Source organism: Talpa europaea, assembly GCF_964194135.1.
Source record: "Talpa europaea genome assembly, chromosome: 2".
NCBI lineage: Eukaryota > Metazoa > Chordata > Mammalia > Eulipotyphla > Talpidae > Talpa > Talpa europaea.
This window is the reverse complement of record NC_140068.1, coordinates 60,265,497-60,289,642: the sequence shown is the minus strand read 5'-3', so window position 1 is coordinate 60,289,642 and position 24,146 is coordinate 60,265,497.

Genomic DNA, 24,146 nt, shown 5'->3' with positions numbered 1-24,146 from the left:
CACAAACTCTATATGATTGATTATGATTGTGTTTCAATAAATCTTTATTTGCAATAGCAGACTCTGGCCAGATATAATGCATAGGTTGCAGTTTGCCAACCCTAGCTTTAGACAATAAATTCATAGCTCTGACATGCCCGGGGGTGATCCATAGTATGCAGTGGATATGGAACTCTATGGTCCTGACATGTTTATGCATTCACTCATGTCGATTCTTAATGTAATACTCTGGTTGATTCAAGGTGGCTGCAAATTCTCTGCAACTCTTCCAATGGTGAGATCTCCATATCTCCTCTTAAATGGGGACAGTCTATGCAACTGTTTGAACAGCAGGATACAGCAGAAGATATTCTGTGCTGGTTTATAGAACTTAAGAGACCAACAGCATTTACTTCCTGTGCTTTTGGAAGACTTGCTTCCGGAATCCACTTGCCATGCTGTAAGGAAGTCCCAGCAACCCCATAGTGAAGCTCATATGGAGAAGAACTGCAGCTCCTGGACAATACCCCCAATGGGCTCCCAGCCTGGCCCCTAAAGACTCTTCACAAGGTCCTTCACATCATCTACTGCCTGCTGTTCAGAACATAGGATCCAGTGGGATACTCCAATGTTTTGGGGGATGACAAATCACCAGATGAAGGAGACTGGGTCCCTGCACAACTGAGTGGAATAGGAACATCTCCCCCAACCTGTGCCCCACCAGCTCATTGCCATCAATCTGCATTAGACTGGGACAACATTTTACTTGTTAAATCACTAGGATTTTTAAGTTTTTGTGTATCTCAATTATGGCATACCCTAAAAATGAAGGAAACAAGAAAGGCGGGTCATTCTGGAAAATTGTTACTGCAGGACAGCAGGACTCAAGAAAGAATTTACATTATTTCCTAAGATAAATCATTAGAGCTCTATAAATGACTCACAGTGTAAATCAGAGACTTCTGTGTTCTGACACCTAACTGAGAAGTATAGGCTGTTTATTTATTCAGGGAAACCTGCTCAACAGTGGAGATTATCTGCAATTGACCAGATACACTAGAAAGATGAGATTCTTTCCAGAACTGGTCTTAGGCAGACAGGCAATCATCTCTGAGCTGTGACTGAGAGCTGTTAAAAGCTTCCTCCTCTAGCCTATACACAATGGCTGAAATTGCTGCTTCTTTTATTAAAGAAATGTAATGTCCCAATGTATATTGAAAAACTATCTAAAAGGAATTATACTGTAGATCTGGTGCCAGCGGACTATGACTCCCAGCCAGTATGCCCCCTATTTTTGTATGATCCATGAGCTAAGAACAGTTTTCCTATTTGCAAATGGTTTTTAAAAATTGCAAAGAAAAATACTCTTTAGGAAGTGAAAACTACGAAATTCACATTTCAGCATCCATGAATCAGTGCTTTATTGGAACACATCTATGCCCATTCACCTAAGTATTACTTCTGGCTACTTTCTCACAACAGCAGAGTGATTGTGACAGGGATCACAAAGCCTAAGATAGTTACTATCAACCCTTTTAAAGAAAAAGTTAGTAGCCTTTGCGGTAGAACTTGTGGCTCATTAATTCTTTACCCTGAATTAACTTGCTGGCCCCTCTCCTAACAAGCTGAGGAAGCACTACATTGTCCTGACAGTGTAATAAGAAAGTGGGGAGGGCATGAAGGAGAGAATCAAAGAGCATGACACACTTCCAGCCAGAGACTGAGGACTATGAAGAGATCAGAGCACCAGGTGAAGTCCCAAGCAACTGGGAGAAGAAGCATACTCAGTAATCTAAAGGAAGAAAGCAAGTTAAAAACAAAAATATTAGTGTTCGTTGAGTGAGTCCCAACTCCCCCAACCTGTAAATATATCCGGTGATTTTAATGTCCTCTGAAAATTAAGCAAACTAGTCAAAAGAGCTGTGTATAGTTTCTTCCAAAGGTTTTTACAAAAGAAAACAATGGTGCAGACTCATTGTAACACATTTTCCAGTTTCGTGAAAATCATTACTTCAGCTCACCACTAAAACAACTTCAGTGTCTCCAGACCTGCTATCTCCATGGTACGCCGCTGAGGAACATCGTGTCTGTGTTTGTAGTGACTTTCTCACCTGCTGCTTCTTGGAGAACCAGGATCTAATCCTGGACCTCCATGGAGCAGAAACAACAGGGGGAAAAAAGAAAACTTCAAAGGATTCCTCATTCAGGCCAGCTCTGGAGCCACATCCCCTAAGACCTCCTTAAAATTTGGCTTTAGTAGGACCCAGGAGGACCAGTAAGGAATTAGGAAAAAACAGAAATCTTTGTTCATTCTCTGATCTCCAACCTCACATCAGCTCAGAATTACAGCCTGAACAGTTGGCGCAAGTTGGCACTTGGATTCAGCTAAATTAACGTCTAAGAGATTTGTTCTCAGTAATCCTTATTTTCAAACATTTGGGAAAAGCTTCAAAGTAACAGCTACAATTCAGGACCCTTTCTAAAATGTAATAATAATACATATTTGACATCTGTGTGGATTTCAGCTGCAAACAGACAAGGAAAGAGACCTTTAACTAAAGCTTTCCCCACTCCCACTCCTACCTTCTTCCACGCATTCCCACATTCTCTTACATGTCCCCTCCAATTCTCACTAACTCCCTGTCCTTTAAAAGCCCCACAATGCTTCCAATGACTCTCTCAGTAACCAGCCCCCCCCACCAAGGTGTCCTGAGAAGACTATAAAATGCATGCTTATTTGTTTTCAATTAATAACTCTCTAAAGAACATCAATGAGCTTTATACAGAAACTGAGAAGCACCACCCTAAATGCCCTCGGCCCTAAGACTGTATAAAGGCTGGTCCTGAGTGTGATCAGCCGTCCCTGAAATGTTAGACAATGGTGGAAAACATGATAACGAGTGAAAATGTAGGCTGCCTGGACTAGAAAGAACCTTACGGGTGCTGTGGCTCAGTCATATTGTTTCATTGATGGAGCACATGGTAGCAGCAGCTCCAGGTTGGCTCCCCAATAAACAGCCCAGTGCCATCTCTGACACTTTCCACCACTCCCCTTTTCTTTCTGCCCTCACCAGAAGGACACAAACAGGTCAAACATTTCTCCAACTAGTTATAACAAATAACCTTATGAACTTCTGTTGTTCTACATAAAATTGCATTACATATTTTCATGGACTGTCATGGGAGGTGTTCTTTATGGAATAGAATAAATAAGTTTCAGATTCATCTACATGTGCCTCACCCTAAATACCTAAGTAAATTGGATCCCTTTTTTAAAAACCTGTGATCACCCCTTTAACAAAGCAATTCATTGGTTCCCAATTTACCCATTTTTTGTTGATTGTTGATATTTACATGCTGAGCTTTCTTGAGGGTATTTCCCTAGCTTCAGATCCAGCAGAGTGGCTCCACTGTATAGGGAACTAAGACTATAGACAATAAACAACAACTAGCCACATATATGTGTGTATGATTAGATCAGCCAACTTATCACTGCTCAAGAACTCATTCCAACTTCATTCACAAAATCTGGTTTGCATAAACAGTATCATATAAATAAGCATGTACATTCAGCCTAAAAGTAATGGGAGTGTAGACTGGGAAAGAGTTAAGTAAAGCTGTGGCTGGGTTACTTTCACTGTAAAATCACTGAACTCTACTTTTCAGATTGTACTATTGCATTATTATATTGTATAAAATACACACACAATTTTATTTCATATATCACTGAAAGTAAAACAACAAGCCTATAAAATAATTCTAGCATCAGAGACAAGATAATCCAACACTAATCAACAGCCAGTGTGTCTTATTTCAGCTTATTCTGGTAGTGGAGGGGGCACTTTACAAGTAATATAGATCAACTGAAAGACACAAACTACCCTGGTCGCTATTCAGTATTCAAAGAATTGTAATGCTAGATCTACTCCAGAAATGCCTACTAATGAGAGAATCCATGATAAAGGAAGAGAAACTGGACTTTGAGAAAGACAAACTGCAAGTGATTGAGAGAAAGCACCTTGTCTTGTGCATGACTATCCCCTGGCACCTTGGTAAATACAGAACTGCCCCTGTCTGCAAGGTTTTTAATGTTGACTGCACAATAATCCCCTGAGGACTATTTTAAAACACACAGGCAGACCCCAACCGAAATCAACTGAATCATATATCTGAGAGTGAGCCTTGGCAGCTTTATTCTTTAAAAGTTCTTCAGAAATTTCAAACATGCAGCCAGCACTAAGAACCACTGCATCTACTCTGATTACCTTCCATTCTCAAAACCTCCAACCATAACTGGGAGATGGGCAACACCAACATAATTTACAGGGTAATTGGAGTAGCAGGGCTGGCAGTTATAAAAACCACCTCTAGATCTTAGCCTTTGCAGGGAAGACATCCCTCGACACTGCCCATTTTACTGCCAACCCATATACAGCTTTCGTCCCAGCTCCAGTCTCCTGTAAGATCCACTAAGGAGATAATTACTCATGGGACAAGAGGAAATGTGTGATAAAGAATTGACAGTCATCAAAGCTCAACATTTTAATACACAATAATACAAACACACTCTTCTGTTTACATATTGCTGAAGCTTGAGGGGGTTATTCAAAGTATCCTTGGGTTGCTGGGTCTCCTCCAGGCATTATGAAAGGTGAGGGATTTTTTTTTTTGCTCAGAATAACTCTAAAAGTCCTCATAAGTAAGTGGGGAAGCCATATTTCTACTAAGTTTTCATTTCTACTGCTGAATTCATGAAAAAGTAGAGAATCCAAAGTTATGGTCCTTAACTATACATTATTTTCAGTATTTTAGACATATTGAAGATCTGTTAACCGCCAACAGATGTGTTATATAATGGTTTTCTTTGGACAAAATTAAAGCTATTCATCCCCAAAAATCCCTCTAGCTGCTTCAAGGTGTCTTGAGTCCAAAGCATAGTTAACTTAGAGTTTGCTCCACTGTGGTTAATTAAAATATGCTTTAGGTGGTTCAGCATATTTTCCCATGCAACTTCCTGCCCCCCACCCCAAGCTGGTCTAGTTCTTTCCTTCCTTACTTTTATTTCTGTAACTCACCAAGGATTATGTTATTTGAGAAACCATGGCACAAAGAATATCATTGGCTAGCTCTAGCTGAAATACAATATGAATCCTTAATTTATTCTTCTGAGGAAAGCTTGCTCAAGCGTCCTCTCATTCATTTCCCATAGATAGTTTAGCTTTGGGCCCAAAATGTGTTAGTGGTAACTTCCCAAATGAAACTCCATGCTACTTTCAGACTCAGGCACCAGAGGGATGCAGGTGGGGGAGAAGAAGCTAAATTTGAATTAAATCAGAAGCTTCTGGATATGACTTTCACCAAATAATCTTGTAGCAAACCTATCTAATGAAAATCAGATCTCATTCAGAGTAGAAAAATTTGCCTTCCTGGATAGAACATAATTGGTCCCATAAGATCTATTAACCCAAGAACTAAAGGTCCTGTCTACACAGCACTAAATGAAGTGGTCAATGAATTTAGCCAAAATCCCTAATAAAAAACAAAATATTCACTTAGAATTCAAATCCTTCTAGAGAACATGTTGGAGAGAGTGACTCATATTTATTAATGGGTTTCAGACACACTTATTTCTTGATCAAATAAATGCACTGTTAATCAACAGATATATTTGAATGCTGACTATGTGTTCAGTCAGAACTGTGCCAAGTCAGAAAGGAGGAGCTGGTAGATCTGGAAAAGAAGGCTTTGCATGACTTCTGCTTTCAATTATAGATTATGATGTAATATAATACATACATGCTTTGAAATTTTGAAGGTTTTCTCTTTTGCTACCAAAAAAAAAAATCATCTCCACTTTAGCTACCCAAACCTAGCATAGTAAATGGCACATAGTAGGTCTTAACAAATATGTGTGGCATAAAAAAACAAGTAAACAAAGGAACTAATATTTTTAGAGTATACAGAGTACATTAAACTGGGAAGTTATAATAGTAAGAAAAAAACATACATTAAGTGCTATTACAGTGGGTACTAGAGACTATTTAATCTTCACCAAAATTTGTGGGTTTTTACTTCTTCCAAAGCAAATGAATCCCCATTTTGCAGCCTCCCTTGCATTATTTACATGGCCCTATAATGAGTTCTAGCTAATGGAGTATCCGTGGAAGTGGTATGAGCCGCTTCCAAGACTCAGTCAGGAAATCTTCCAACTAACTAAGAAGGTAAACAACCAGTTTGAAGGCCACAAGTTTGCAATGGCAGAGCCCCTACCACCCTGCACCCCTGGAGACAGCAAAGACTTCCACTAACTCAGAAGATACTTGTATTAGTTTTCCAACTTCACAGGTGAGAAAATTGAGTCACAGAGAAGTTAATCATAGAAATAAGGACCAGCAAAGGATCTGAACTGGAGCACACTTCTACATCAATCATTTATTCTTCCTCAAAAACACTCAAATTGTGTAAAGGAGTTTCTGATCCATGCCCCTCTAAACTCTTTCAGGTGACCATCCCAAGCACCTGGAATAAAAGTAAAGGTGTTTCTAATATGCCATTCTGGGTACCTCCCTTTACCCAGCCCTCACCTCTCACATATGTTGTTGCCAAATGAGTGTATTTCAAGTAGTATGTCCAGTGGGTAAGTCTGCACATGATCTGCCATAACTTTCTGACTTATACTGGCTATTCTGCCCACCCCTTAATCAATGCCAAACTGCCTGTCAATCATAGACTTTTTCCAGCAAGACAGAGCAGAATTTGAGCTCTAAATAAGGTTTTTTCCATTTGAAACAAACAAACAAAAACATGATTAAACAAATCTTGTAAAAAGTTGGCAAGAAAACCATTAACAAGTTTTGTTGTTTTGTTATAAAAAGTTCGTTCACATTAAAGTTCAGAAATGAAGAAGTAATAATTGTCAAATTCATTCAAAAGTTATCTAAGGTAACATATAAATATTTCTATAATTTGCAATAACATCTCTTTAACTGAGATGTTCGGTTAACTGAGGTTTAATTTATGTATGCAGTAAAACTCCCTAAGGTAAGGAGACCGCCAAGCTGGGATAGGAACTGAGCCTCAGGGGTGCCCACAAAAGTGCACATAATTTTTAAATGGTCTCTACAAAAGGAATGTAATCTCCAGGGACTTGATCACACAATCCACCCAGAGGAAATAATATCTTGCTGCTGAAATTCTTACATGAAGGATATAGGAACATCACATACAATAGAGCAGCCCATGAGGAGCATTGCCCATTTCACAAATCAAGTGTGATTATTGAATCACAGAGACCACAGTTGGCTCCAGAAAGCAAAGTGGGAAGACAGCTGACCACAGGTTCCAACACCTGCTTTTCGTGTTTTGCCAGAATTAATACATGAAATCTCTGTGGTATCTTCATATGCATCATCTTCCCCTCAAGGACATCAGAGCTGACATCCCATCTTTCAGGCAAAAGCTCATCCCATATTCTGCCTTTGATTTTCATGTTCTCCAGGACACCTGCAGTGAAGCCTCCCTGTACTGATGATACAGAAACATTTGGCATCAAGAGACCTCTAGTGAATACATGTGTAGTTTCAATGGCCACAGACAAATAACTTCTTTCATTTAGATCTTCTAAATGAAACTGGATGTACTCCAATTTCACAAATGGGATTTTTGAACAAAATATCAACTGTTGCAAATATCTATATTCAGTCGTTGTTTACTGAAGTCTTGAGATAAAATAAGAACAGTCCACAATAAGTCAAGGATGGAGGAGGTATGGCACAGGTGACCCAAAAATCTTAACTCTTGATACTTAACTCTCTATATTCTCAGTCTTAACCCAATACCTAACTCTCAACTCCGTGTAATAATGTGGTAGGGAAATGGTCAGGATAAGGGCTTTCAATTTTAAAATAATTTAATTTGCCATTGCAATGGATTTTTAAATATTATTTGGAGGCCTTGGACCACTTCCAGAATAAGTAAGGAAGAGATTAGGAAGGACCAAATGAGGGAAGAATGCATCCGACCCCTTCACTGTTGGAAAGCTGCTGAGCATGCTAGTGCATATGTGGGAATGTTAGCAACAATAAGGAAAACATAATGAGTTTTTCATAAAGTTAAGTTTACTCAATTTAAAGTACCATATAATTTTAAGATGATATAACTTCTGTTATTTTGGTATTTAAATGTTCTTTCTTCTATAAAATATTATCACTGCATGAGAAACTTACCAGTATTTTGTGCACAGCTGATAAAGAAAAAAGCTAACAATTCTATCCCCAAAAATATGTTTTATGAGAGTCTACTGTTTCATGAAATCCATTAGACAATAAACTAGTCTTATCTCCCTCCTATATTTTGCAGCTTAAATAAAGCAATAGAAGATGAATTTTAGGTTTCCTTAATGACACCCAACATGAATGAAATACTTGTGGATACCAGAGTTTACAAGAATAGAAGTGTTTTCTCAGCATCTTCTGTATACTCAGTACAAGTTTAGAAATCCCACTAAAGAAAGAACTGTTTTTTCCAACAAAAAATTCAGTCTAGCTGTAAAACGAAATGTACCTATGTGAACTGGGAAGAACACACACATGCACACTTATTGTCAAGGGTGAGATGGGAAGGCACAGATTAAGGGCAAATGACTTGTTGAAAGTAAAGGGTGAATGTGGGGCTGAATAACACAAGAAGTGAATTTGAATTTAAGGGAAGACAGGTGTTGTTTTGGCTAAAAAGAGAGAGTACTTTTTGAATAGATGGGAAAACACTGAAAAGATCATGGAGAAAGTGATAGTATTTGCAGATGTGGAAGAAAGCAAGGTGACAGTCTCGTCAAGTAGAGTTATTACAAGATATAAATGAGATTTTATATGGCTGAACTTAAAAAATAATCACAATCAATATTTTCTGGATGTCAGTCATTTCTACCTTGATCTGTAGATTCAATATATCTATAAATGTACCCAAATTCCAACATGTTATTTTTTGCATATCAAGCTAATTGTAAAGTTCATATATGTGGAGGACAAAATACCCAGAGTATCCAATTCAAGATTGAAGGAGAAGAATAAAGTCATAGGACTATACTACCCAACTTTAAGACTTACTATAAAGCTACAATGATCAAAACAGTATAATATTAGCCAAAAAAAAAAAGACACATTGTTCAACAGAACAGAATAACAGGACAGCAAACCAAGAAATAGACCCACACAAATATAGTGAACAGATCATTGACAAAGGAAGGAGCAAATGTAATATAAAAGAGAAAAAAAATCTTTTTAATGATGCTGGTACAGTGGAAATCCACATGCAAAAAATATTAATCTAGTGCAGACATTATACCCTTTGCCACAGTCAGGACAGCTGATGAAGTTCTCGGCCATTAATGAAGACTCAGAGTCTAAATGAAGTTGCATTAGGGGAAGGCTGGGGAGAGTGCCATCGAGAGCAGCTCTGCCTTTCACTCTCTCAGCACAAGTTTAATTAAAGATATGAACAAAGGAACAAGAAAATAGCACACAGTTGTGTTTTTGCTTAGACAGATTAATAAGTTACTGCTGAAAACAAGTTTTCCTGGTTAGTAGGGAACATGAGCAGTGCCAGCACATCCTCAGACAACAAAAGTCAATTCTGTGAAGGAGTTCTGTTTGCAGAACTTCTAATGTACTGGAACTCAATATGCAGAGTAAACAGGTATTTTCCAAAAACTCCAGCTCCCTCTAGGGCAGCAGGCTCCAACAACCCTTCATAACTCAAAAATTAACTCAAAAGGGAGCATAGACAGAAATGCAAACTACAAAACTGTAAGACCCCAGAAGGTAACATAAGTATAAGTCTAGATGATTTGGGTATGATGATGACTTTTTACAATCAACACCAAAGGCATGATCTTTGAAAGAAAGAATTGACCAACTGGACTACATTAAAATTAAAATTTTCACTTTGTTAAAGACACTATAAGGAGGAAGAGAAGACAAGCCACAGAGTGGGGGGGCTGGGGGGAACAGGGAAAAGTTGCTAAAGACATACCTGACAAAACACTGTTATCCAAAATATACAAAGAACTCTTCGAAGTCAACAATAAAAAAAGGAACTTCTGACTTTAAAGATAAGCAAAAGACTTGAAGAAACACCTTGCCAAAGAAGATTTTAATATGGCAAATAACCATATTAAAAGACATTCCACATCACATGTCATTAAAGAATAGCAAATTAAAACAGACCTAATAAAATGGTCAAAATATTGAATGCTGATGGCACCAAATGTTGACAAGGATGAGGAGCAACAAGAAGTCTCATTTATGCTCATCTATAGAAATGCAAAATGGTACATCCACTGGGGAAGACAATTTGACTAAACATACAATTCAGCAATCATATTCCTTGATATTCACCTATAGGAATAGAAAAGTTATGTCCACACAGAAACATGCACATTAATGTTCACAATAGCTTTATTCATAATTTATTTATTCATAATTTATTCATAATTGCCAAAACTTGGAAAGCCAAGATGTCTTTCAGTAAGTAAAGTATAAAACTGTGGTACATCCATGCAATGGAATATTATCCAACATTAAAAAGAAATGAGCCATCAATACACGAAATACATGGAAGAAACTTAAATACGTTTTCTAAGGGAAAGAAGCCAGTCTGAAAAAGCTACATACTGTGTGACGCAACTGCAAAACCTAGAAAAGGCAAAACTATAGAAATAGTAAAAGAATCAGTTGTGGTCAGGTGTGGGATCACCAGACCCCTAGTTCTCGGGGGATATTGTCTTGGTGCCCAGAGTTTCTGCTTGTCAGCTAAGTGTGGGGTCATGCAGTGGGGGCACTTGCCAAAGGCAAAAGTCCTGGTATGAGAAACAGACTGGGAAAAAAGTATCTGCTGATAACAGCAGGCAGATATTAGAATAGAGATAATATGCTTAGACTGAATTTAGGTTGCTGGGGGCCACCCAGACAGGGACAGGGGCAGAGAAGAGCACCAGCTCTCCCTGGGCTGACCAAAAGTGCCAGCACCCAAGGAACTCCAACTTCTCCTTCCTGGCCTGAGTCCCACAGAAGAACAAGCCCTTCCCCAGGACAAGGTCTCTACCTCTCCCATCATCTAGGTTTCCTAAATGTATGAAAAGATATAAATGTTGTGTTAGCAAGTAGACTGAGGGGCATCCAGGGACCCTCTAACCTGCACACTGTAGTTTCTGCCATCTGCCACATAAAGACAAAACATACTCTTAATACATAAGACCTTTCATGGAAAGAACTTTAACGGTATTAGTATGCAATAGAGAGAAGAAAAAGAATAGTTTCCCAATGAACTATCTAGGTATCCATCCCCTAAATGCCTAGCCAAACAGCGTTGACCTAAAAGCAGGGCCTCTGAGGCCCAAAAGTTTACCACAAGTTTAAGGCACCTTCTGGTGGGGACCTATAGGAAAGAGGCAGAAGGGATCAGGCAAGTCTGGAATGAAAGGGCCATATCGAAGTCCAAGTCAAGATAAAGGCTACAATTGTCAGCCCCTTTGTGTGTCTCTCACCCACATCTCTTTCAAGTGTTTCCTTCCATGTCTCCCAAGTCCCTGGTACAAGCCCAAGACCAAGCAGCAAGCAGCTTCTTCACATGAATCCCTGCCCCATCCATGTACGTCCTCCTAGTGTTCCCTGTAGTCTTCATAGCTTCCCCTTGTCATGAGCTCCACCTTTCCTGGGTGGGACAGAAAAACTAGGACCTCCCCCTTTTTAGACACAGTATTACAGGTGCACTCTAAACTCTTGCTGAATTGCTGTAACAATATGGGAAACAATAAACCTCCCTTCAACAAGATAAATCAAGACAAGCCAGGAAGGGGGCTACAGGGACACATGTTGAAGGCAGGAAGTTCTGCTTCCTGAAAGCAACACAGCCAAAGGCAATTTCACCTGATAGCCTCAAGCACAGCACTTGACTTGGAGGTGCTGCCAAAAACGCAAATCTAAAAACAGAAATGAGTGAAAAGGGAGGAGATGGGGAAAGAGAGACAAGAATTGCTTCCCCCCCCCCCCGCCCCCGGGACCTTACTAAAGTCATTTATGAGCTGCACCCACCCTGTGGCACCTTAGAAACAAAGGGTCTGCACTTCCTAACATGGAGCCGCTCCATCTATGAGGTCATTTGTTTTCCTGAGAACTCAGTTATGGAGCCTGCCAACCATTCAGATTGCAGCCTCTGGCCAAGAAAGTCTATGTGAGGAAAGAAATGCATTAAGCCCCTTACTGCTCTCTCTGAGGTCAGTCAGAGCATTCAAGTCCCATATGATTATGTTCCCCGCCCCCCCAAAAAAAACTATGCTTACAAAGATAAAAAGTTCCAAATGCTGTCTTTTCTTAAAGGTACGTTTGTTTCAAATCATGTGTTTTAAATCTATAACAAAACAGCCTGAGTTATAATTATTCCAATTCCACACTACCCAAAAGCCAAGAGATAACATTCAGACACGGTCAGTGTGTTATTGGTGTTTTAAAGAGTAAATCTGTTGATTCAGGACACAGATTCACACAGAAAGAAGAAATGGCAAAGAACAGATCCAACTTATATCACGCCTGCTCCTAGAAGGAACCGATTTCATGCCTCCAGGTGAGGGGCAGGCATCCCTGCCTTGTGGAGGCTCTGCTGTTAGTCATTTACACCTGAGTGTGACTGAAAAATTTGACGCCCACACTCTTGAAATTCTACCTATAATTGAGAAACAAAGGGTTTTATATGGTTATTAAGGGAATTTGAAAACTCAGTGTACAGCTAAACGAGATGTAGAAGAAGTGGGAGTAAGAAACCCACATGTTTTTAAAGAGAGTGGCTTACCCAGAGTGTTTTCATTGCACTCTGTTTATAATGTAACTTTCTTGACTCCTTAGCCTAATAACCACAGGAGCTATTGCAGGATTTCTTCCTTTTGTCAAGTCTCATGAAGGAAGCATCAGGCTCCAAAAAAGGGGAGAACTGTTACCTTAAACATGAACCTCTACTTCCAACCACATTAGACCACCCTCGCCATACTGAAACCACATCAAATTTGCTTTTGAAAATACACCCTTTTCTCCAAGGAAAAGAAACAGAAATAGTCAAGTAGGAAAGGAAAAAAAAAAAGTTACTAGTCAGAATCAGTGAACAGTCGTCTAGAAATGGAACTGCAATATTATATGATAAACTTTTCTTTTGATTTAATTCAAGCAGGCCTGAACTTCAGGCTAGACAGTGAAGGGTCTGGCATTCTTTATTACTAGCAAACTTGTGAATGGTGCCCGCTCAAGAAGCTCAAATTTGTCTCTCTTTTCATTCTGTAATGAAAGCCAACACCTTTGTGGGAAAGGAAATCAGTAGTTAATTGAAAGCTCATCTTAAGGATGAATTTTGTTTCAAGTTTGTTACAAATCTTAGTGTGTTTCAGATTGACCTTAAAATTTACCATCTCACTGAGTTCTGTGGAGGAAATGAGATGGGTAAGTGAATAGTCCTTGATATGAAACCCAAATCCCTCATAAGAAGAGAAATCCGACTCATTGATGTAATAACCACAGTTTGATGCTAAGCATCAGATTTCCAGGAACTCTGTTCATAATGAATTAGTTATGGCTGGCTAATATGGGGGTAAGACCTGAGGGGTGTGGGGGGAGGGGGAAGGAGAATGAAAGAATTCACCAGAAACAGAATGGAGAATAGAAAAGGCGGATTTCTTGAAATACACTGCTGAGAGGAGCAAAAGGCAAGAAGGAAGAGGTCCTCTACCCCTAGGAAGGATTTGGGGCTCTCCTCTGTAACTTGTTTTTGGGGGCTTTTCATGACTGGGGATGTCATTAGGTCTCTCTGCTGGTCATTATCAGCTATGATTATCAGTGGGCCTTCTACACAGGAGGTGTCCTGTGGTTCTGTTTGCCCTGTTTCTGCATTTCCCAGAATTCTCCACAGCCCTCTTTTTGTCATGTGGGTCTAGGGGCAGGTTCCCATGGCAACTCTATGGTTTCCTTTCCTTATCTTTTGTGTCTCCCAGCATTGTTCAGCTGAGCAAAGTGCAGAAACCAAGTTTTAATTTTACTAAATGATACCCTGATATTAGTTATTGTCTAGGGAGGAAAAATAAATAACCTATAGATGCATATCCAGAATACCAAACAATTAATTGAACTAAAATATCTTCCCACTCTGGGCCTCCTTAATGGTGCAAGGGGTTAAGCACAGCGCTGTGAAGCTGTCCGCAGCCTCTGCAACACAAGTTTGATCCCCAGCCAGCCAGGGAGCTACCCACATGGCGCAGCAGACCTCTCCTGTCTCGCCCTCTGTTCCCCTCAGCAGTGTATTTCAGTCAGTCTGCTTGTTCTGTTCCCCACTCTGTCTCTGGTGAATCCTCTCACCCACCCCCACCCCACACCTCTGGCCTTTACCCCAGTACCTGTGTGCATAAATAAATAAATCCTTTCTTAAAAAAAAAAAATCTTCCCACCCTGATACTAGATAAACACCAAAATGTTCTAATAACTGCAGGAAATAATGAACCAATTTCAGAAATTATTATAAAAATTTTATTCTTGCATGTATAGTAGCAATGCACACTGGACACCTACAATAGGCAGAATATTATCCTAGAGAATGCCGCATTTCAAAAGAAATAGGATATGAAGCCTTGCTTGGTAATTAGATAATAGAATTACATAAACCTAAAAATAAACTTGAAAGTTGTTTTTAAAACCCTCAGTAATTCTAACCTATTGGAAATAAGCACTTGCTCAATACAATACAATTTCTGTTATAGGCTACACATAAACAAATACAGTTTTAAAGCTAATTCCATGGCGGCTGCATTGGGTTACATGTTTAACAGACATTCTGCACCCAACAACAGATTTGAGTAGTTTGTAATGTAGCCAAATTATCTGCCTGCTGGCTTTCATTTACATGAGATTTTTTAAAATTTTTATTTATTATTATTATTATTTTAATTATATATACGTATTTTTACATCATTTTTCATTTTGCACAATGTATGCATTTTCATCTTGGTTATAGTCCCCATACAATTCCCACCCCCTCTTGTTTTGATCCTACCCTTCTCCCCCCCCACCCCCGTAGTTTGCCTCAGGCCCAGAGTTGCTTATTGATATTGATTTTTACTTTAATATAATTAGTATTTTTCCTGGTCCCTTATTTAGGTTTTCTAAATTCCTGCTATGAGTGAGCCCATCTGGTAATTTTCTTTTTCTCTCTGGCTTATTTCGTTGAGCATGATCCCTTCCAACTCCATCTATGTTGCTGCAAATTGCATGAGTTTATCTTTTTTATTGCTGAGTAATATTCCATTGTGTATATGTACCACATCTTCTTGATCCAGTCATCTATAATCATGTGTGTGTATATGAAGAGACTTCCAGAAGTGGTAGGAAAGCAGCTTTCTTCAGCAGGTAAATATTTCTATTTAATGATGTTGGTGCATTTTATTTTGCTAATAACATTTTGTTTTTATTAACAGTTCAGAAGTAAATATAAGCTTGTTAATAATTACACTAAGTTAAAAACGACTGAAGTGCTATTCAATAAATTGCAATTTGCACAAAGATCACATGGGAAAATAATTTCCATAAGAGAAGCAAAAATAGCAGTTAACCTTTTTTTCTGTACTTATTCTGTATGTGCCAGTCACCAAGCTTTTATGCAGGCTGATCTCATTTCATTGAAACATCTTCAAGAAGGTATTCATTCTTGGGCCTCCCCAGTGGCGCAGCGGTTGAGCGCTGGGTTGCGAAGCTGCCCGCGGCCTCTGCGGCGCCGGTTCGATCCCCGGCTGCTCCCCGGCCACCGGAGGAGGGTCCCACATGGTGTGCAGACCTCTCCTGCCGCCCACTGCTCCCCTCAGCAGTGTACTTCGGTCCTTCTGCCTGCTCTGCTCCCCGCTCTGGCTCTGGTGAGTTCTCACCCTCCTGTGCTTCTGACTGTACCCAGTGCATGTATAAACAAAAACAAAGCAAACAAACAAATAAATAAAAATAAAACATGCCTCTATAAAAAAGGAAAAAGGAAAAAAAAAAAAAGAAGGTATTCATTCTTCCCCCACTTTAAACAAGTAAAAACTAATAGAATGTGAGTGTTCAAACATGATGTTAGACTGCCAGCCCTCCAACCCAGAAAGACAAACTGGAATTGTATTGATTTGTCACTTTAAAACACAGCATCTTCCCATGTAAATAAAAAGTGAGTACCCGTGAAAATGTCATTCTAACCTTTTTTGCTAGTACATATGAAAAGAATTTTATTTAAATAATAACACCATTACATCCTGTTCTACTTTATAATTTCCATACTATGGTCAACCTAGAAGCACATGTGCCTAGAAAGAGCAGCCTGGAAATGACATCATCACTGCCTGACATCATCACTGCTAAGTCTCTCAGACCCAGAAAGCCAGAAAGCCCCCCTTTCTAGTTTCTCTGGTGTCCTTTTCTTCTGTTTATGCCCTGTCATCATTGTGTTAATGCCACTGCAGCTCCTGCCTGCACCATCCTTGCAGGATTTCTTGGCTTGCATGTTCAAACTTCCCATCGCTCACCTACTTATCTGCCTGTTCTAATTGTTACTTCTCTCTCCAAATCTTACTAGTCAAGCTTTGTAGAGCTAATCCACAGGGTTTTTGCTCCCTTTCCACCCTCTGCTTTCTGGTTCCTGCCCACATCCTTGCTTTTTCTCGGCTCCCCTCTTCTCCCTCCCACCTGCAAATAGGAGTGTTCCCCATGGGTCACCCTAGAACACCACTTGCCCTGCTCTATGCATTCCCTGTCCTAGTTCATCCACCTCTACCAGAAACACCAAAATCTCTATCTCAACTCCAACCTCTTCCTTTGAGTTCCCAATTCCCATCTAACCTCCATGAGCCACTTCCTTCCAGATGTCTCAGAAGTGACTCACATTCATGATTGAGTTCCACTCAATCGCTCCTGCTCTTGCTTCTATGTTCCCCCATTTCAGGATATGGCTCATTATAACAAGTCCAAACCACTTACATCACCCTTGACCTCCAGTCACTAATCTCAGCAGATTGTTCATGAATCTATCTCCACTTCTCTAAAACCATTACTCTAAGTGGATGCCAGCAGCAACCCTCACATGGACCATTAAAATAGCCTCCGAATGTCTCTCCTTGACTTCAATCCTTCCCTAGAACTCCATCTTCTATGCTGCTCTTGGATTTTTGGATTGAACTGTTTCACATAAAGCCTACTTATGTAAACTCCTTGCCTAAAATCTTCTGATGCCCCATGACCTGCCCAGTGTCAACAACACAGCCCCATCACTTCCCATCATACACATTACATTTCCACAGAACCAAATACCTGTAAGCTCTCCCTATTCACTAATGTTTTTATTGCTTTGTGTTTTTCCTCCTACATGGAATACCCTCCCCATTCTTTGTGTAGTACACTCCGATAGATTGTCAGTAACATCAGGAGAAATTTCTGAAGGAGGAGAAAGACATATTTCTAAACAAAGAAGGCTGAACTGGAATACCATACACAAAGTCCTGGACACCAGCCCATGTCAGCCCAAACAAATCTCCCCTGAATAGTTATGGTTTCAGCTAACTCTTTGCATAGTCTTGCTCTGAAAATTATCTTTTAATGTGCCCATTTGATTGTTATGTTTCTCAAGTCCTTGGAGACAAACCATGTTTTGGGCCACTTCATATTTCACTGTACACCCAGAACATCATTTTACACAGGACACATGCCCATTAATTGGCTAGATGTAACTTGACAACACTATTGACAGGAGTATTCTGAAACAAGGGTTTTTTGAAAGATTATTTATTTATGCGTACAAGTACCGCATTACAGGCCAAGGTGTGGAGGGTGAGAGGATTCTCCAGTGACAGAGTAGGGAACAGAATAGGCAGACTGACTGAAATACACTGCTAAGGGAAGCAGTGGGCGAGCCAGGAGAGGTCTGCTGAGCCATGTGGGTATCTCCCTAGCCAGGGATCAAACTCGTGCTACAGTGGCTGAGGACAGCTTCATAGGTTGCATCTTAACCCCTCGCATCACTAGGGAGGCCCCTGAAACAAGTTTTTTTTTTTTTTAACCTATCCTCTGTTCATTAGAAGTTGGTCAATGTACTGACTATGATATCAGTTCGATATCATCTTTATGAGAAAAAAAATGTGTATTTGGATATGCATAGAAGACAAGATTTAATGGTAAGACTTCACTCCCTGACCTGACTGACCACATACATTAACACATTTTATCTGTTCAACAGTTTTCTGAGGTAGGATTATTGTTGTCATCTCACAGGTGAGAATGCTGAGGCACATTGAGGTACTGTAGCCACTCATGAAGAGAAAGGCTTGGATATGGGAAGAGGCAGCCTGGCTCCAGAGCTGTCTCTCCAGTGTTGCAGGGGCCTGCAGACAGACAGGACACAGGAAGATGGCTAAACACTTCATTATTACTGACAGTTCTGATCCTAAAGCCAATCTTACCCTACCCGCAAAAACATGCCATCGTCTCAAATACAAAAATGAAAAATATGTAACAATTGATATTATCACACTCAAATGTAGTTTCTGCTGAAGAATCTGATTGACCATAGTTAATGGTAACATTAATAAATTAAGAGGGAAAAAAATTGGACCCTTTCAGTAGATGGTAGGAATAGCCTCCATTGCAGTGAGATTAAAAGATACTAACGTTGGGGTCTCCCCTGGTGGCGCAGCGGTTGAGCGCTGGGCTGCGCAGCAGTTGAGCGCTGGGCTGCGAAGCTACCCACAGCCTCTGCAGCACCGGTTCAATCCCCAGCCACCAGCGAGGGTCCCACATGGCGTGCAGACCTCTCCTACCGCCCGCTGCTCCCCTCAGCAGTGTATTTAGTCGGTCTGCCTGTTCTGCTCCCCGCTCTGGCTCTGGTGAATTCTCTCACCCTCCCACGCTTCTGACTGTACCCAGTGCTTGTATAAATAAATAAATAAATAAATAAATGAATGAATAAATAAATAAATAAATAATTTTTTAAAAAAAGCTACGTAACATTGAATGCTACAAACATTAGAAATAAAACATCAGCTTATAAGTGTAGTGGACGCATGTGTAGGATAATGACTTGACGAATTAGTCAAGCATGGCCTCCATTTCCCACACATCCTTGTTCTCCAGAGTCCCTGCCACCAGTTCAGGCAGCTGGGATGCTCCAGCCTCATGCCTTCAGAGTTGAGTTGTCACTACAGAGATGCAGATAATTACTGCTTGTGTTGTTTTTGTTGTTAATATTTCACACCTGCAGAGTGTGCATATATTAAATATATGCAAACCATAAGTTCATAATAAAATAAACTCCAACATCCAGTGGTCCAAGCTCAGTTTTGAATCATTGGGAAAAGCAATGGCTTTGTAAGGAAGGGTTCTGAGCTGCAAAATACTGAATTATTTGCATTGTTTGAGTCCTGATTTAAACAGTAAGCAGAAGCAAGTAATAATGTTTCTAGTAAGTCTGTTGGCTCAGACACAATAAAGATCCAAGGGGACTGGGGAAGAGTTGGGAGGGGCAGCAAGAGTTAGTTAAACATCGATGACAATTTCTTAGAATCCTTGAGTGGGTTCCGCCCATGCCCAAGGCTCCAATGGATAGAGTTAGAGAATGCCTAGTTTGGAAGGCCAAAGTTCCTGCCTGAAGCCTAGGGAAAGAAGCAAAAAGAAAATTTTGAATGGAGTGTTTTAAACTAAAGTGATTGATTATATTTGGCTGGTATTTTTGAAGATTTCATTTTCTGCAAATATGGAAAGCAAAATAATAAATTTCAACTATATAAAAATAAAGACCATTATTTTTTGTACACCTGAGAATGTGATTTCGACATTTGCATTTATAACATACTTTGGTAAACAAAAAAATTTTTTGAGCTTTATTCTAGAGACACAAACCACTAGGGAATGGTACATCAAGTGGCATGTTTAACAGATTGGGCAAATGGAGCAAATCAAAGTATCTCCATTTTTTGTTAATAGAAAGCATTCGTCTGGAAAAGAAACTAAGTGATTGACTTGCTAACCAACACCTGAGCACTGTGGAGATGGGAAGTTAGAATTATTTACTCATTATCTCTCTTTCACCAATAAACTAAGATATTTTGAAGTGCTTTCCAATCCTGGGATTCTATAACTGCTCTCCTCTGCTCAAGCATTTTGAATAGATTCCCTGAGACCACTCAGTGGCATTTATTCCTCACAGTTAACACAGGAAAGAAATGAAATCCTCCTCTTTTTCAAACATCGTGGGCTTACTGCCATCCCTTTCAAATCAACATTATTCTTTCTACTTTTAAGATGACTTAAGATTTCCATTCTTATAAAACCATGGAAAACAAAGGCAAATAAAGTACAGACCCTAAACATTTCCAACCTCCACATCTATACAAAGTCCATGCTCACAATGTAAAACTTCAGACAATGAACAATCAACTCTTACATTATTTTGGCCTCTAGTATATGACTTGCCAGAGCCCTGGACTGTAGACCAATCTTTTTTAAAGAAGGAATTGACTGTATGATGTCATTACACGCTGTATTCATGTTTAAATGTATTGTTCTTACAGATGTCTAGAGCTCAGGCACCCATAGCTTCACTTTATAATCCATGTGTGACAAAGTAGAAAGAATTTGTGGGGAGATTAAAATCAGAAAAATTGGAGTTGAAATCTTAGGCAGTCTCTGACCTCGAAAAGTTTACACTCCAGAAAGGATGACAGATATACACCACGAAATTTCAATACAGTGTTGTGAGTGCTTTGACAGGCATAAACACATGATGTTATGAGAGTACAAGCGGAGGTGTCGGGGGTGGAGGTGTGAAGAAATGACCCTTAGAGAGAGAATGCCTGAGCCAAGTCTTAAAAGAGAAGTAGGAGCCTGCCAGGCAAAGAAAAGTGCTTATTAACTGCTGAACAAGGAAGATCAGTTACACCATCGACATGGCTATACAAGGAAAGCACACATCATCAATCGCAGTGAAACAGGCATGAGAATCAATCCTGAAGAAGCGTGTCTCTGGTGCTTTTGATGAAAAGTGTAGTAGAGATCTCAGGGGGAAAGATGAAAGATCAGAGACCTATAGGTATAAGAACCTTGTCTCTCCACACCATCCATCGACTCAAACTATTTTTATTGGACAGAACTGAAAGAAACATTGTTGGCAAATAAAATACCTACCAGAGCATTCTGGAGTGCTTCATGTTGAATACATGCTCGAACTTTGACCTGCAGAGCACAAATCCATATTTGAGTGGTTAAGGGGCCATATAAGATGAGCGCTTGTTATGAATGAAACTTTGGAGATTACATCAGCTACACTAACCCAGAACAGCTGACAACCATTGCCGATATCATGCATTCAGCAATCAGCAACATCTTTGGTACAGATGTCAGGGAAACCATTGTGCCAATTATGCTGTAATGATGAGAGTACAGAGCCTGACTGGGGAATTCTCATTTCATGTCTTCTTTGGAAAAGCATCTCTTAAAAGAGGGTAATATACAATATATAATGTGCATCCTGTCACTCTTTTTGGCCTGAGCTGTGCTCCTTGTGACTCTGTGGATCACCGAACTTTCTGATCTTAGAGTTGGGATGGTACAAGCTAAAGGATTTTGGCACACACAAAACCCACTACATTCTTGAGTGCTCAAGACTTTACAATGTTCTAAGCTACATCTGAGCAAACCTGTTTCTTACTAATACTATCAGCCCTTTTAAATAGTTTCTCTACAAAGGATACAGGAAGAAAAATATTATTTAGTAAGGCTCAGTTCATTAGAGCCCATCATTCTTTCTGCATTCCAAAATTAAATTAGTTACATTTAATTAAAATTAATGAGTAGAAGAAAATCTTTTATAGGAAAATAAGCAATGCAAGCCTCAGTGTCAGTGTGGATGTTAAGTCTTTAGCTCATATCTTCTATAATAGCAATACTCTGCAACTAATTCTTATTTTTTTCAACACATATTCACTGAGCATCTATTGTATGCTAATAACTAATCCCAATGAGAATCAATGTTCAGAAATGTGAGCCTTGGACACAACATTCTTAATCATTAGAAAAAGGTTAAATTACACTTACTCTCTTGAACTGACTAAGATTAGGAAAATATTCCAATAGATTTTCTCAATAAGGTAGGGAAAAAAATGGACTTCATTAATAAGATCATTCCCTCACAACTCTCTCCTCCTCACTGTGCCATTTGCTAACCCTTACAGGAATTTCAGGAGGGTACTTTTTATTTTTTATTTATAACTATGGATCAAGGGACAATAGACTAACCAAAAGGTTTTAGCTGCTGGCCGAAGTTAATGAATACAAGACTACAGATGAATGGAGAAGGAATTCTTACAAGACAGGTCTTCAGATCATGAAGGTGATACATCTTCAAGCACAGTGTGAATTTAGACCCCAAGCACACTATTGCTTCCAGAAACTCCCTCCAATAGAAAATTTTATAGGCATTTTAGAGTCTCATGGGTGAGTCCCTGAAAATATCACAGTTGGTCAAAAAACATATGTGTTTCAACTCTTTCTAACTTGCTTTGGTGTTAGCTTATAAAAACTCATAGGTGTATATTGGACTCATTAAACAGAGGGACTCATAAGCACCAGCTCGATCAGGGCAGAGTGCTGACAGGCATTATACATTATGCAAGCTTCCCCACATCATTCTGCCAACGTACTTCCATCTTAATCCAAAACATTCCCAGCTTGTCAAATACTAGGCCTCCCTGGAACATATAAAACCAATCATGCCACCTCACACAGAGGTTCTCTGATGTGGACAAATTTCCACTGGAGACTGTAGGGAACCCATGACCACATTTTCACATGTTACTTCAAATCAATCCAAAATCCTCGCTTCAGAGCTGGTACAACAGTAACTCAGGGAAAGTAGATAGAAGAAGTTGGAGCCCAAGGCATACTGACTTGGCAGTTTTCAAAGATTTATTCATCATTAAATAAAGCCAATGAAAATTCATAACTCAGCTATAGACATTTCATCTAAGAACTCACTGTGGGTGAAGATATATATATAATTTCTCCCAGGACTGTCAAGATCATATTGAAACTGAATATAGAAAATTAAAAAAAAAAAACAACTTCAAATCTCCAAATTTTCTAAACAGGCAACAGTGAGAGCTCATATAAAATACTTCACAATTTCATGTTGACAAATTGGCATGTCAAGACAATTAGCCTTTTTGCAGAAAGATGGTGTACAGATGCTTGGAAGAATCATGAGTCTGATTGTTCTACAAAAGTCAATAAGGCTGAGTCTCTAACAGAGCTAACATGTCAGAGAAGGAAAAGATAAGAATTGGGAAATTGATATGAAAAGCAGCCAGGCAAGAAATACACAGGGAAGCATGTTGAGTCATGGTTGAAAACAATGTGAGTAAACTTTGTCTTAAAGCATGTATGGCACTGTAAGCAAGGCATCCTTAAAGAGTGATTGTAAGCCATGAATAAGAAGTTTATGACAACCTGAACAGTAAAATTAGGAAGGTCAGTTCCTTATGATGGAATGAGAGGTCTCTGAGACCCTTGAGAGAAGAGGCAGAAGAATTCTGAATTTTGCTGAGAATCCTGAAGAATGGTCAAATGGAAAAAAAATTATGTGCTGCTTTCAGTTTATAGAAAAGATAGAAATGCTACCCCAAAAATATGAAACCAATTGGACTAATAACCTAGAAAGAATTCAAAGGATACTTAATAGTCACCATAAACCTGAAAATGTATTCATGCCATTGATGACTTGTGTTTAGTGCAAATCAATCTCTAAGAAAGCATAAAAATAGGCTAATAGAAGTGTGTTTAAATGTTTGGAGAGCTTAGAAGGATTGTACTATGCCAGATCAATTTAATGTTCCTTTTCAATAGAAGGATAGTGTTGAAAAATAAAAAGAGAAGCAATAGTAACAGGGAATTTTATTTCTCCAAATCTGCCATTCTTATCAACAAATGAAGACTATATGACCTAAATCACATGCGTCATGTGTAAGTACAATCAGCTAGAGGGATATACCCAAACTTTGGCTATACTCTAGAGATATGATTAAGTGAGATGGTTGACATTCACTAATGCTTTTTTCAGCAACTTAGCTGACAGGA